We start from the raw sequence: 13,218 nt of genomic DNA, 5'->3' as shown, positions 1-13,218 counted from the left end.
AATGCAACCATTTCCCATGCATCTCTTGAGGGGGCATTGCTAACCCGTCCTTCCTCCGTCAGGTCGGCTTGGGGCATTTTCTCGCTCTCTTTTTCTTTGAGTCGCTAGTGTCTTATTGTCTTTGCACTGACGCTATTCTAGCACCACCACAAAGAGGGGCAAAATGTAGACACCTAAATTTGATTAATCTAATTAATTGAATTTAGCTATCATAAACCCTTGTAAATTAAATAATGCGTATTATTTAATTAATTGGTGTTCCTTCTTTCTAGCTATCCTAATCCCTTTTTAATTAATTATTTAACAACCCAAAATCATCTAATTAATTAAATATCCCCCCTTCCTTTATTAAATAAATCAAATACATGATTTGATTATTTAATTCACTTGTGTCCTTTTCCTCTAATTATAGAATTGATTAATTTAATTAATTAATCCTATTTCCCCACATGTCTTCTAACCCTTATATTAGCCTAACGAATGGGTTCTAACCAACCTTCTTATCCCTTCTAACCTCCCCTTCACATGTGTGTGCACATTCCTAATAGTTCTAGATATTTGGAAAAAAATATTGTTATTTGGGTGGTTATTTCCCAAAGACGTGTCTTCAGGGACACACGATTTGATTATTTAATTCACTTTTGTCCTTTTCCTCTAATTATAGAATTGATTAATTTAATTAATTAATCCTATTTCCCCACATGTCTTCTAACCTAGACCACCCCGCTCCCGCCCAACCCCCATCTAACCCTTATATTAGCCTAACGAATGGGTTCTAACCAACCTTATCCCTTCTAACCCCCCCTTCACATGTGTGTGCACATTCCTAATAGTTCTAAATATTTGAAAAAAAAATAAAATTGTTATTTGGGTGGTTATTTCCCAAATAGACATGTGTCTTCAGGGACACATGTCACTTCTCTCTTTGATACTTGTCTTTTCCAAAGACACTTGTAAATTCTTGGTTGAGCCACTTGTGTGGAATCCTATTCCACATGGCACCTTGAGGATTGCCACTTGTGAAGACAAGTGTCTCTTTTACAAGCCCTTCCTCTCCATTCCAAATTCTATTTAATCCCTCCCTTTTTCTTCCAAATCATCCACTTTCATACAACCATACCATCATAATGCCAAAATAACTTTCATTTGCATACTCATTATCCAACCATCATTTGCATTTCATATTAGTTTAATTTTCTCAGTCATGATCATAAAGCGTATCTAGCATCCTTGGAAGCACAAAATCGAGCATAAATCAAACCGAGGGATAATCAAATCAAAGGAAGCAAAATGGAGTTTGCATCTTTATTTGCTTTTATTAATTATACTTCTTTTATTCCTTTTTAGCATCCTAATCACGAGTGTTTAATTAATTTATGATTGCTTTGGTTGTTTGCATTATTTCAATCTTTCGTATTTGCATTCAAATTTTCTTCACACACATCACTGAGACCTTCATACAAAAACAATACAATCATCGTGTAGAAGAGTAAATGTCGTGCAATTATTATGAATAAACAAAATAATACACCATCAAAATTAAACATGAAACCCATAACATTAACTTAATGACACATATATCATAATATTACCCATCATATAAATATATACAAGAACCGTGCACAAGAGTCAGTCAATCTTACTCAAACATGATGCATGAACAAACACACTAAGAACACCATAGGAGTTTGACGCAACGTTCAAACAAAACCCACTCAACTTAATGACATATGCCATTAAAACATTCAAACAAATAAATCCATACAATTAAATTAGCTGCATCATTAAAACCTTCACACAAAAGCTACGCAATCATCATATAAAAGAGTAAATGCCATACAACTCAATGCTATATACACCATGAAAACTAAAAATGAAACCCATACACTTGATGACACATTATCACAATATTAGCCATCATGGAAATGTATACAAGAATCATGCACAAGCCAGTCTTACTCAACCATGATGCATGGACACGCTAAGCACACCAAATGAGTTTCGTGCAACCTTCAAACAAAACCCATTCAACTCAATCCATACAATTAAATTAGATGCATCATAAAATCCTGCATACAAAAGCTATACAATCATCATGTTAAAGAGTAGGCACGTACACTCTGCACACAATAAACCCATTCAACTCAATGATATATACACCATCAATACTAAAAAAGAAACACACACAATCAACTTAATGACACATATATCACATACAAAAGCTATACAATCATCATGTTAAAGAGTAGGTAGGTGCACTATGCACACAATAAACCCATACAACTCAATGATATATACACCATCAATACTAAAAAAGAAACACATACAATTAACTTAATGACACATATATCACAATAATACCCATCATAGAAATATATCCAAGAATCATGCACACAAGTCAATATTATATAACCATGATACATGGACAAACACACTAAGCACACCATAGGAGTTTGATGCAACCTTCAAACAAAATCCATTCAACTCAATGATATATATGCTATTAAAACATTCAAACAAATCCATACAATTCAATAAGATGCATCATTAAAACCTTCATACAAAAGTTATACAATCATCATGTAGAAGAGTAAATGCCATACAAAATCCATTCAACTCAATGATATATATGCTATTAAAACATTCAAACAAATCCATACAATTCAATAAGATGCATCATTAAAACCTTCATACAAAAGTTGTACAATCAATCATCATGTAGAAGAGTAAATGCCATACAACCATTATGAATAAAGAAGTTTACTAAGAACACATGGTAGCAATTAGATGCGACATTCAAAATAAAACCATGCAGCTCAATGATATATACACCATTAAACTAAAATGAAACCCACACAATTAACTTAATGTCACATATATCACAATATTACCCATCATAGAAATCTATACAAGAATCATGCACAAGAGTCAATCTTACTCAACCATATGAGTTTGATGCAACCTTCAAACAAAACCCATTCAACTCAATGACATATATGGCATTTAAAAATTCTAACAAATCCATAAAATTAAATTAGATGCATCATTGGGACCTTCATACAAAAGCTATAAAATTATCATGTAGAAGAGTAAATGGCATGCAACCATTATGAATAAACAAGTGCACTAAAAACATGTGGTGGGATATTCTAGATGCAACCTTTAAAAAAAACCCCATACAACTCAATGATATATACACCATTAAACTAAAATGAAACCCACACAATTAACTTAATGTCACATATATCACAATATTGCCCATCATAGAAATCTATACAAGAATCATGTACAAGAGTCAATCTTACTCAACCATATGAGTTTCATGCAACCTTCAAACAAAACCCATTCAACTCAATGACATATATGGCATTAAAAAATTCTAACAAATCCATAAAATTAAATTAGATCATTGGGACCTTCATACAAAAGCTATAAAATTATCATGTAGAGGTCATGCAACCATTATGAATAAACAAGTGCACTAAAAACATGTGGTGGGATCTAGATGCAACCTTCAAAATAAACCCATACACAACTCAATGATATTTCCATCATCAAAACTAAAAATGAAATCCATGCAATTAACTTAATGACATTCACATTACAATATTACCATCATACAAATCTATTCAAGAATCATGCACAAGAGTCAATCTTACTAAACCATGATGCATGCACACAATAAGAGCTTGATGCAACCTTCAAGCAAAACCAATTCAACTCAATTGCATATATACCATTAAAACATTCAAACAAATCCACACAATTAAATTAAATGCATCATTAAAAGCTTCATGCAAAAGCTATACAATCATCATGTAGAAAAGTAATTTTCATGCAACCATTATGAATAAAAAGTGCACTAAGAACACATGGTAGGAATCAAATGCGACCTTCAAAATAAACCCATATGAAATCCATACAATTAAATTAATGACATTTATACTGCAATATTACCCATCATAGAAATCTATACAAGAATCATGCACAAGAGTCAATCTTACTCAACCATGATGCATGGACAAACACACCAAGCACACATTCAAACAAATCCACACAATTAAATTAAATGCATCATTAAAAGCTTCCTGCAAAAGCTATACAATCATCATGTGGAAAAGTAATTTTCATGCAACCATTATGAATAAAAAGCGCACTAAGAACACTTGGTAGGAATCAGATGCGACCTTCAAAATAAACCCATACAACATCAAAACTAAAAATGAAATCCATACAATTAAATTAATGACATTTATACTACAATATTACCCATCATAGAAATCTATACAAGAATCATGCACAAGAATCAATCTTACTCAACCATGATGCATGGACAAACACACTAAGCACACATTCAAACAAATCCATACAAGAGCTTGATACAACTTTCAAACAAAACCCACTCAACTATGGCATATATGCCATTAAAACATTCAAACAAATCCATAAAATTAAATTAAATGCATCATTAAAACCTTCATACAAAAGCTATGCAATCATGATGTAGAAAAGTAAATGTCATGCAACCATTATGAATAAACAAGTGCACTAAGAACGCATGCTAGGGATTAGATGTGACCTTCAAAATAAACCCATACAATAAGAACACACAAACACAAATGCCACAAATTATGATCCATAACTAAGCACACTAAACATACTATAAGGGTTTGATACACACTAGACATGATTGAAGCTTCACTAAAAAGACATGAAAGTCAAAGGCTACCAAGCATGCAAACCCAATGCACACCATACATGCCGTATTTAGTTTAAATCATCACACACTAGAGAGTTTATGTTAGTCAACCATGTTGAATGGACAAGCTTACTAGGCATGGTAGTAGTTGGATGCACATTGGCCATCTAAATAATTTTAGTAATTTTAATGCATTGTTACTCTATGAAACACTGTAAGACTAAATGACATACATGCCATTATAACTTTGACAAAAAAAAACCCTTATAATCAAGTGCACATAGTCAATATCCTTATAATCAAGTACCCTTATAACTAATACACAAGAACTATACACTAGGCACTCAATAATCAATAAATACATATTAGACATGAAGATTTTACACAATGCCCAAAAGACTTAATGAATGTTTCTTGTGGACAACTCTCATTCCATTATAGACTAATACAAATTAATGCCCTTCAACTATTACAAACACATCATAAATTAAATAATTAGATAATTTCACAAATACAAAAAAATAATGCATAATAATAAAACTTGAAAGATTTCTATTTCTACAAACAATGAGTAAATTGTCATCTTACCCTTTAGTTCTATTAAATGTAAGTGAAAATAGTTATTGTTTTAAAATTTCATTGATCATACCTATAAAAGATATATTTACAATTGTTTAATAAGCAATGAGCAAACTACCTTAATTAATTTTCAAAATACATATTTGATTAACAAAATGATTTAATTCAATTAAATTTGAAAATAGAAAAACTAAAAAAAAAACATAAAAAAGAACAAGAAAGACCTCTTGAAAGATGTCCATGGCGAAAAAATAAAAAAGAACAAGAAAGACCTCTTGAAAGATGTCCATGGCCATCCTTAAAGAGTTTGTGGAGAGGTATTTCTACCCCTCCTAAAAAACATATATTTTTTATTAATTATAATTGTTAAGCAATGTTTACAAGTAATTTAGACCTTCATCAGCACACAAAACTATTTACAACTAAGATACAGACATCTTTTAAATAATAACAGTCCTTGACATTTGTTTTTGTAATATTTCTTCCAGTTCAAATGAACCCTGCACATTTCACATTTCACACCTAACATTAATATATTATTAACACCAAACTCGTCAAATGATGCATAGTGCAATAATTAACTGTTGTTGTTTATTGCTGATATTGTTCTGTTCTCTGCTTCAATGTAAAAAAACCCAAACCTGAAGACAAGGAAAACAGCAAATGAAGTCCTTCACACTGGAAGGAGAAGAAAATGGGATTGATTTATAACAGAGTAAGAATCAGGCATAGTGTTATGGAGGTGGTGGCTTGTAGTCAAACCAATACATTGCCAGAGGATCCAATGTCAGAACTCAATGTGGAGGGCTTGAAGACAACAGAAAATCACTCCCTTCTTCTAACATACTTTAAAAAAATAATGGAAAGCCAATCAATCTTTTCTGAATCTTAGGAATGAACTACAGTTAAGACTATCAAACTTACCTTAAAATGAATACGCTGGGATTGTAGCTGATAATCCAATGCATGGCAGCCCGTTTTCTCATCAGAATGGGCTTCAGTGGGAGAGGGATGAGTGCTAAACAACCACTCAACTCCCCTGAACTCACCATTCAATGAATAGGTTGATATTTTTCCTCTCAAAGACCAACAAGTGAGCACTCGTATAAAGGAAAGCATCTAACAACATATCCTATCTAATATATTAACAGCTAAAATACATTCTTTTAAGACTGTCATGCATTTGAACCTATGAACACCATTGCATATTACTAAACAACAATAATACGAATTTATAATTAGCAAAGAAGAGAAAGGGGTCTTACTCTTGGTCCAATTTGAACACCATTGCGCTCAACTATGGTTTCAAACAAACAGTTAATATGGTAAATATATGTAAACAGACAAGCTTTTTAAGCTTTTTTGGAATTGCCAGTTCTTCATTGTAATTCAAAGTACCAAATCAAAGCCAACAATATATAACAGCAATGCAAGGCATTGTCAAAGGACAATAGGATGATAAGATGTCAGAAGAACGAGTTAATCCATGGTATAAGGGTTCTTACATGCAAAACCTACATTCCAGTCCATCTGGTAGTTGTTATTGTTTTGGTTAGTGAGCATCATACATGTAGTATGCAGTACACGCTGATTAAGTCCCAGATGCTGTAGTCAAAACACAACAGAAAATATTGAAGTTAATGTTGTTCGAAAACAATTGAGGAATAGCATAGGTGAATTAACAGATGGAATTAACGAAAGTACTCAAGCTGGAACAAACTTCAATGTGAAAGCAATGGACGTGAAATATGGACAAATTCAAACAGATATTAGAATGCAGAAAATTGAAAACACTGGAGTTGAATTTGAAATGCAGACAAATTCAGTAGATAACAAAACAGAAATTGGACAGCAGGAAATTGAAAGCAATGGAGATGAATATGATTCCAAATATATAATTTTGATTCAAGAAGCTCATGACATGCGACAATAAAGAAAAAAATGGGATTGATTTAGAACAGAGGAAGAATCAGGCATAGTGTTATGGAGAAGGTTGGTTGAAGATAAAGAAGAACCCACTGTTAACAAAGAAACTGAAGAACAGTATAAAGAAGCACAAGAGAGTAGTCAAAACAATACATTGCCAGAGGACCCAGAGAAGGAAACAGAGGAAGAATCAGGCCTAGTGTTATGGAGAAGGCTGATTGAAGATAAAGAACCCACTCTGAACAAAGAAACGGAAGAACAGCATAAAGAAACAGAGGAGAGTAGTCAAAACACAACAGAGGAAGAAAATGGGATTCAACCTTCTTTCATTGCCTTTACCAAATTATTAACTTAGTCTTTATAATAGGTCCCTCGTTGTATCATGAAGCCCAACTTCCAGTGTCAAATTGCCAGGGTCTTCCATTCCTGCAGCCAAAGAAATCATCAAACATACAGATACTTGTAAGTTATATTAAAGTAAATCTGAGGGATAAGTTGGTAACAAAATTGACTTCCTTGGCAAATTATTCGGAGGATGGTTTGTAACTCAGATAATCTACTTGAACAGGCAATTTAAAATATTACAGTCTCTATTGAGCCCTGATTCCAAGAGACTCAATGACCAAGCAAAGGCTCGTAAGAAAGTCTTGGTCTCGTTAATACAGAAGTGCTGTGCTAAGTGAGGCAATCATTGGGAGGAGAGGCTTCAACAGTACTATGGGAATATATAACGAGCTACAAAGTTCCAAATGATGTGGATTTTCATAGTTGTCTTTTATATACATGACAGCTTTGTATACACCCCAAGTTACAAGGTAAAGTCACTCTGAATTAGACTGCAAAATCACTCTCTTCTTTTAACGTATTTGAAAAAACTAATGGAAAGCTAATCAATCTTTTCCGAATCTTAGGAATGAACTACAGTTTTAGATTATCAAACTTATCTTGAAATAAATAAGCTAGGATTGTAGCTGATAATCTAATGCATAACAGCCCATTTTGACAACCCGTTTTCTCATCAAAATGGGCTTCAGTGGGAGAGAGATGAGTGCCGATCAACCATTCAACTCCCCTGAACTCACCACTCAGTGAATAGGTTGGTATATTTCCTCTCAGAGATAACAAGAGAACACTCGTCTGACACATTTTTTAAGCCTATGATTTAGGTATAACTAAAGCGTCTGACATCATATCCTATCTAATAGATTAATAGCTAAAATACAATCTTTTCAGATTGTCGTGCATTTGAACCTATGAACACTGTTGCACATTACTAATCAACAATAATATGAATTTATAATTAGCAGAGAAGAGAAAGGGATCTTACTCTTGGTTCAATTTAAACACCATTGCGCTCAAGGTATAAGTAAATATATGTAAACAGTTAAATAGTAAATATATGTAAACAGACAAGCTTTTTAATCTTTTTTGGAATTGGCAGTTCTTCAAGGTAATTCAAGTACCAAATCAAAGACGAGAATATCTAACAGCAATTCAAGGCATTCTCAAAGGACAATAGCATGATATAAGTAAGTAGAACGAGTTAATCCATGGTATAAGTGTTCTTAAATGCAAAACCTACATTCCAGTCCATCAGGTAGTCTGTTATATTTGGTTTTAGTTGGCGAGTATCGTACATTTAGTATGCAGTATACTGATTAAGCCCCAGATAGTCCATTGAGCTGTAATCAAAACACAACAGAAAATATTGAAGTTAATGATAAAAGGTGACTGGAAGAGTACAGGTGAACCTTTGAAAAGCTCATATGATATTATCAATGTTGTAAGGTAATTGGGTTGGACAGAAAAGGGCCTGAATATATCTTCAAAACAGGTAGTTAATTGGGGTGGTAGATCAAGCAAGACGCCACACGGGTGGGAGATACCTGCGCCAGGCAAGAAACTGGGAATAGGGTTTACAAAATTTGTCAGTGTAAAACCAGAACATATGCACAATGAAAATAGTATTGATTTATAACAGAGGAAGAATCAAGCATAGTGTTGGTTGAAGAACCCACTGTGAACAAAGAAGCAGAAGAAAAGCATAAAGAAGCACAAGGGAGTAGTCAAAACAATACAATGCCGGAACACAACAGATAATATCCAAAAACTGTTGAATGAAAAAGGGGAGTGGACGAGAATATCCAAAAACTGTTAATGAAGTTGAAAAACTGCTGAATGAAAAAGGAGAGTGAACGAGAATATCCAAGCTGGAACAGAAGCCAAGAAACAGGAAATCCAAAGCACTGGAAACCAAAGTGTTTTGACAGAAAATGGAGAGCAACCAAGTTGTAATGTAGACAAATTCAACAGAAGTCAAAACAAAAAATGCAGACAAATTCAACTGAAGCAGAAACAGATATTAGAATGCAGAAATTGAAAACATTGGAGTTGAATTTGAAATGCAGACAAAATCAGTAGATAATGAAACGAAAATTGTAATGCAGAAAACTAAAAGCAACGTAGGTGAAATACAAATAGATTCAGTGGTAACAAAACAGAAAACAAAATCTGAATGCAGAATATTTGAAGACCATGAATCTGAAACACTGAAAATATCAACAGAAATCCAAGGCACTAGGACAGAACGGGGTACGAAGTCAACAGACACCGGACTGAAGGAATCTGAACCTGAATCTGAAACCCTGATGGATTCCAAAAGCACCAAAGCACAGAATACTATAAATATCGATTTAAAAGAGCAAGCTCAACCCCTGGCAAATTCCAAGGTTAGCATGAACCCAGAGTTGAAAAGCATTGTGAATTCCATGGGCAATGAAACAAATGGGCAGATTCGGATGTTTAAATAAATGGCTGGCCAAATAGGTGAAGAAAACAAGATGGTGGAGAAATTCAGTGAAAAAAACTTCCATCTTGGGAGGTGAAGATGAACGTGCTGCACTTGAGAGCAGATCTATGGATTGAACTGAAACATGTGGGAGAACGAGAGAAGGCATAACATTAACCAGAATCTTGCTTGACCTAAAAGACGCACAACTGTTGCATGTGAGTGGATGAAAACCTAAAACGAGGCTTGTGATACACTTGGGATGCATTGTGTCAAATGTTTCAGATAAAGGACATGACAACAAGGTTGCACCTGTGGAGAAAATCCTTTCATCTAATAATGGATGAAGAAGAATCAGCGTCATCATGCATCAACAATTTCAAATCTATGTTGAACTAGTTGGCTGTGATTGTTCTTCCAATCTCAGAAGAGGGTAATGCTATGACTCTTATGGGGTTGGTGCTCTCTGCGGGCACACAAGCTAATCTCTAACTCCAACATCGAAACTTTAGTTGGATTAAGAAAAGACATAAAGAGTGAAGTCAAACACTCTCATTGCCTTGTATGTTGGAATAAGACACCTGAAAAAAGAAAACCTAGCCACCATTGATGATGAAGTTCTTCAGAGTAAGAAATTCAAAAACGCCACTATTTCAATAAGGCAGGTTACCATCCAAAGGACCACTGCAAGAAAGCAGTCGATCATGCAGAAGCAAACCTCACAAACCCACACACAAGTCCAGCAAATGAAGGAACTAGAGGGTAAGCTACTTGTAACAGAGTTGGCCACCACTGTAAGTGATCAAAACCTTTGGTATGGTGATTCAAGAGCTTCATGACATACGACATCATGTAAAGATTTACTTGTGTCATATGCAAAAACTCTTTAATGAGAAGAAGGTTTATTGGGTGATGATTCAAATCACAAGATCTATAAAGGGGTGATTTTGATAGAGCTCTGAAATGGTGTACGGAAACGAATTCACAATGCACTGCATGTTCAAGGGTTAACCAAAGATCTGTTATATGTTTAAAAAATTGGCTCTGGCTTATCTCACAAGTCCTAACCCATTCTCACTTCAAGAAAGGGCTTATGAAGAGGTGAAAAAAACGTTGAGAAGAGTGTTGTAAAGTGTTACGTTTAGAGGATTTGGAGAAGTTGTGCAGTTGTGAAGTAGACACTGAGAAAGGAGTCAATTCCTTCCTTTTTCAGGTGTCATATCACTATAGGAATGCTTTTCAATCAGCCTGATGAGTTTAGACCCGAGAGATTCCTAGGCTGATGACTTGCAGGAACAGGGCTTATTATGGAATTTGTTAACAGGAGCTGAAAACATTTGCAGAAAACAGAGATTCTATCCTTCTAGGGTTTCACACCATCTGGACAGGCTTATTATGCTGAAGTTCCGAGGCAGAGGAGAGGGACAAAAGATTACATGTGCTAACATAGCATATTATGGAATTTGTTAACAAGGGCTGAAAACATACCATATTATGGAATTTGTCTAATAAATTTGCAGGAACGGAGCATATTATGTAATTTGTTAACAAGGGGCTAAAATCATACCTCTTGCTACCAATCATAATGACTCCATGCGCTGGTGACCAATTCCTCTGCACAACCATGCTATGAAATTTGAATAGAGTTGCATCATCCACAAATATGTATGATTGCTTGCTTGCAATTGCACATTTCACCCAAAACAACAAGAAGAGAAAGCAGATTGCGATGCCCTTATGTCTTCATCTCCCACTTGAACTCCGTTCCACTCTGCTAGCACCTCGAGATTATTGTCTTGGAATAAAGCAGCGAATGCTCCAGGTAATAATCACAATACTACCGTAAAGCACATCCCACCCCAAGCCATGCTATGAAATACAGCAGCGAATGCCTATAATTCTCCAGACCTAATGATCACAATACTACCAGAAAGCACAGCAATACGGAAGCCATGCTATGAAATTGTGTAATTGCTTGATTGCAAATGCATCTCAATCTCATCACGGAAGAGTGTAAAGGTATGCAATCTAGCCGTTTGGACAATTACTGTTGTTTTTTTCTAAATTTCTTTCAATTGTCCGTTGAAAGGAGCGGCCTCTATGAATCTAGAAATTACTGTTGTTTTTTTCTTCCTTGTCACTTGTCCGTGGAAGGGAGCGGCCTATGTGAATGTAATAATTGAACTCTAAATTTAGGCTGGTTTGTAATTTCAGAGGTGAAAAATGTGAAAGTATCTTCTCGATCAAAAAATAGATCATGACTTGATCAATTTACTTTGCCACAATTAGAGTGATCAAATGCACATCAATTTTCCCACAAATTATTTTATGAGGCATTTATAGTAGTATTTTTACCTTTTACAGGCATTTATAGTAGTATTTTTACCATAGTACATTTCTAATGGTGATTCATTTGAATTTGGGATACATATATTAATTTACTCATATATTTGGTAATACTAGAGTAAAATTTCATTATGTATGTGGATCTATTTCATCAATAAAATTCACTATGTATGGGACTCATTTCACTAGTACCATTTAAACTCCATGCTAATCCTAGGTTCATATTTAATATGAAAATTACAATGTGTGTTTTTTATCGAGATCTGATTTGTCCAACATTATTATGTATCATTTTATGAGCACATGAGGGTTGTCAAATTATAACTATGCCATTAAAAAATCTTCTAGAATTTTCCAGATATGAATTAATATAAATATAATTGAAGCTCTAATTAATATTCACATCTTTTATTCGGTTTTTAGGTTCTCAATTCATATCATAGGCAAGTTACAACTATAGGCATTGTTGCATTAGTGAGTTAGTGAAAACCTCAAGGTAATTAATAATTCATCCTCTAAGGTGATTGTCATCTCACCCATCAGAAAATGAAACGTGCAAGTCTCTGAGTGCCATCTCCCAACTAAAGCAGTCAGCAACCCCATGTTCGCCTGAAACTCAGGCACATACAAAATATATCGCAGGCCCATAGCCTGAACCGCGACTCTCTCCTCGACTGTCAGCTCTGCTCCCAAACTCTAAGTCGACGGGAATCTCTCTCGTGACTCCAACATAGGTAGGTCCTCTTGCAGTAAAGCAAATCAACTGTGTCAATCATAGTGGCATTCCCTGTTCATCACAAAATGTTGCTTTTCATCCTAGTGCTTATGGTACTCTATCCTAGTGACACTCCATGTTCATCACAAAGTGCTGCTCTTTTTA

At 34.5% G+C, this 13,218-nt stretch overlaps 1 long non-coding RNA gene across 3 annotated transcripts; it reads right to left on the bottom strand.

Moving 5' to 3' along the window:
• Window positions 1–5,619: 5,619 nt before the first annotated feature.
• On the bottom strand, window positions 5,620–12,191 carry LOC131070967 (uncharacterized). Of its 3 annotated transcripts, none has more exons than XR_009112438.2 (4): window positions 11,560–12,191; window positions 7,525–7,630; window positions 6,203–6,883; window positions 5,620–5,778 (listed from the first exon to the last, which is right to left on the bottom strand). It is a non-coding gene; the product is annotated as an uncharacterized LOC131070967 (long non-coding RNA). The 3 variants fall into 3 exon arrangements; XR_009112439.2 differs by lacking the exon at window positions 5,620–5,778 and adding an exon at window positions 5,787–5,919; XR_009112440.2 differs by lacking the exon at window positions 5,620–5,778 and having other exon boundaries at window positions 5,787–6,317; window positions 6,544–6,883; window positions 11,560–12,178.
• Between the last annotated feature and the right edge of the window lie 1,027 nt (window positions 12,192–13,218).

Source organism: Cryptomeria japonica, chromosome 4, assembly GCF_030272615.1.
Source record: "Cryptomeria japonica chromosome 4, Sugi_1.0, whole genome shotgun sequence".
Lineage (NCBI taxonomy): Eukaryota > Viridiplantae > Streptophyta > Pinopsida > Cupressales > Cupressaceae > Cryptomeria > Cryptomeria japonica.
The sequence above is the reverse complement of the archived record's forward strand: the minus strand, read 5'-3'. Positions and strand labels throughout refer to the sequence as shown.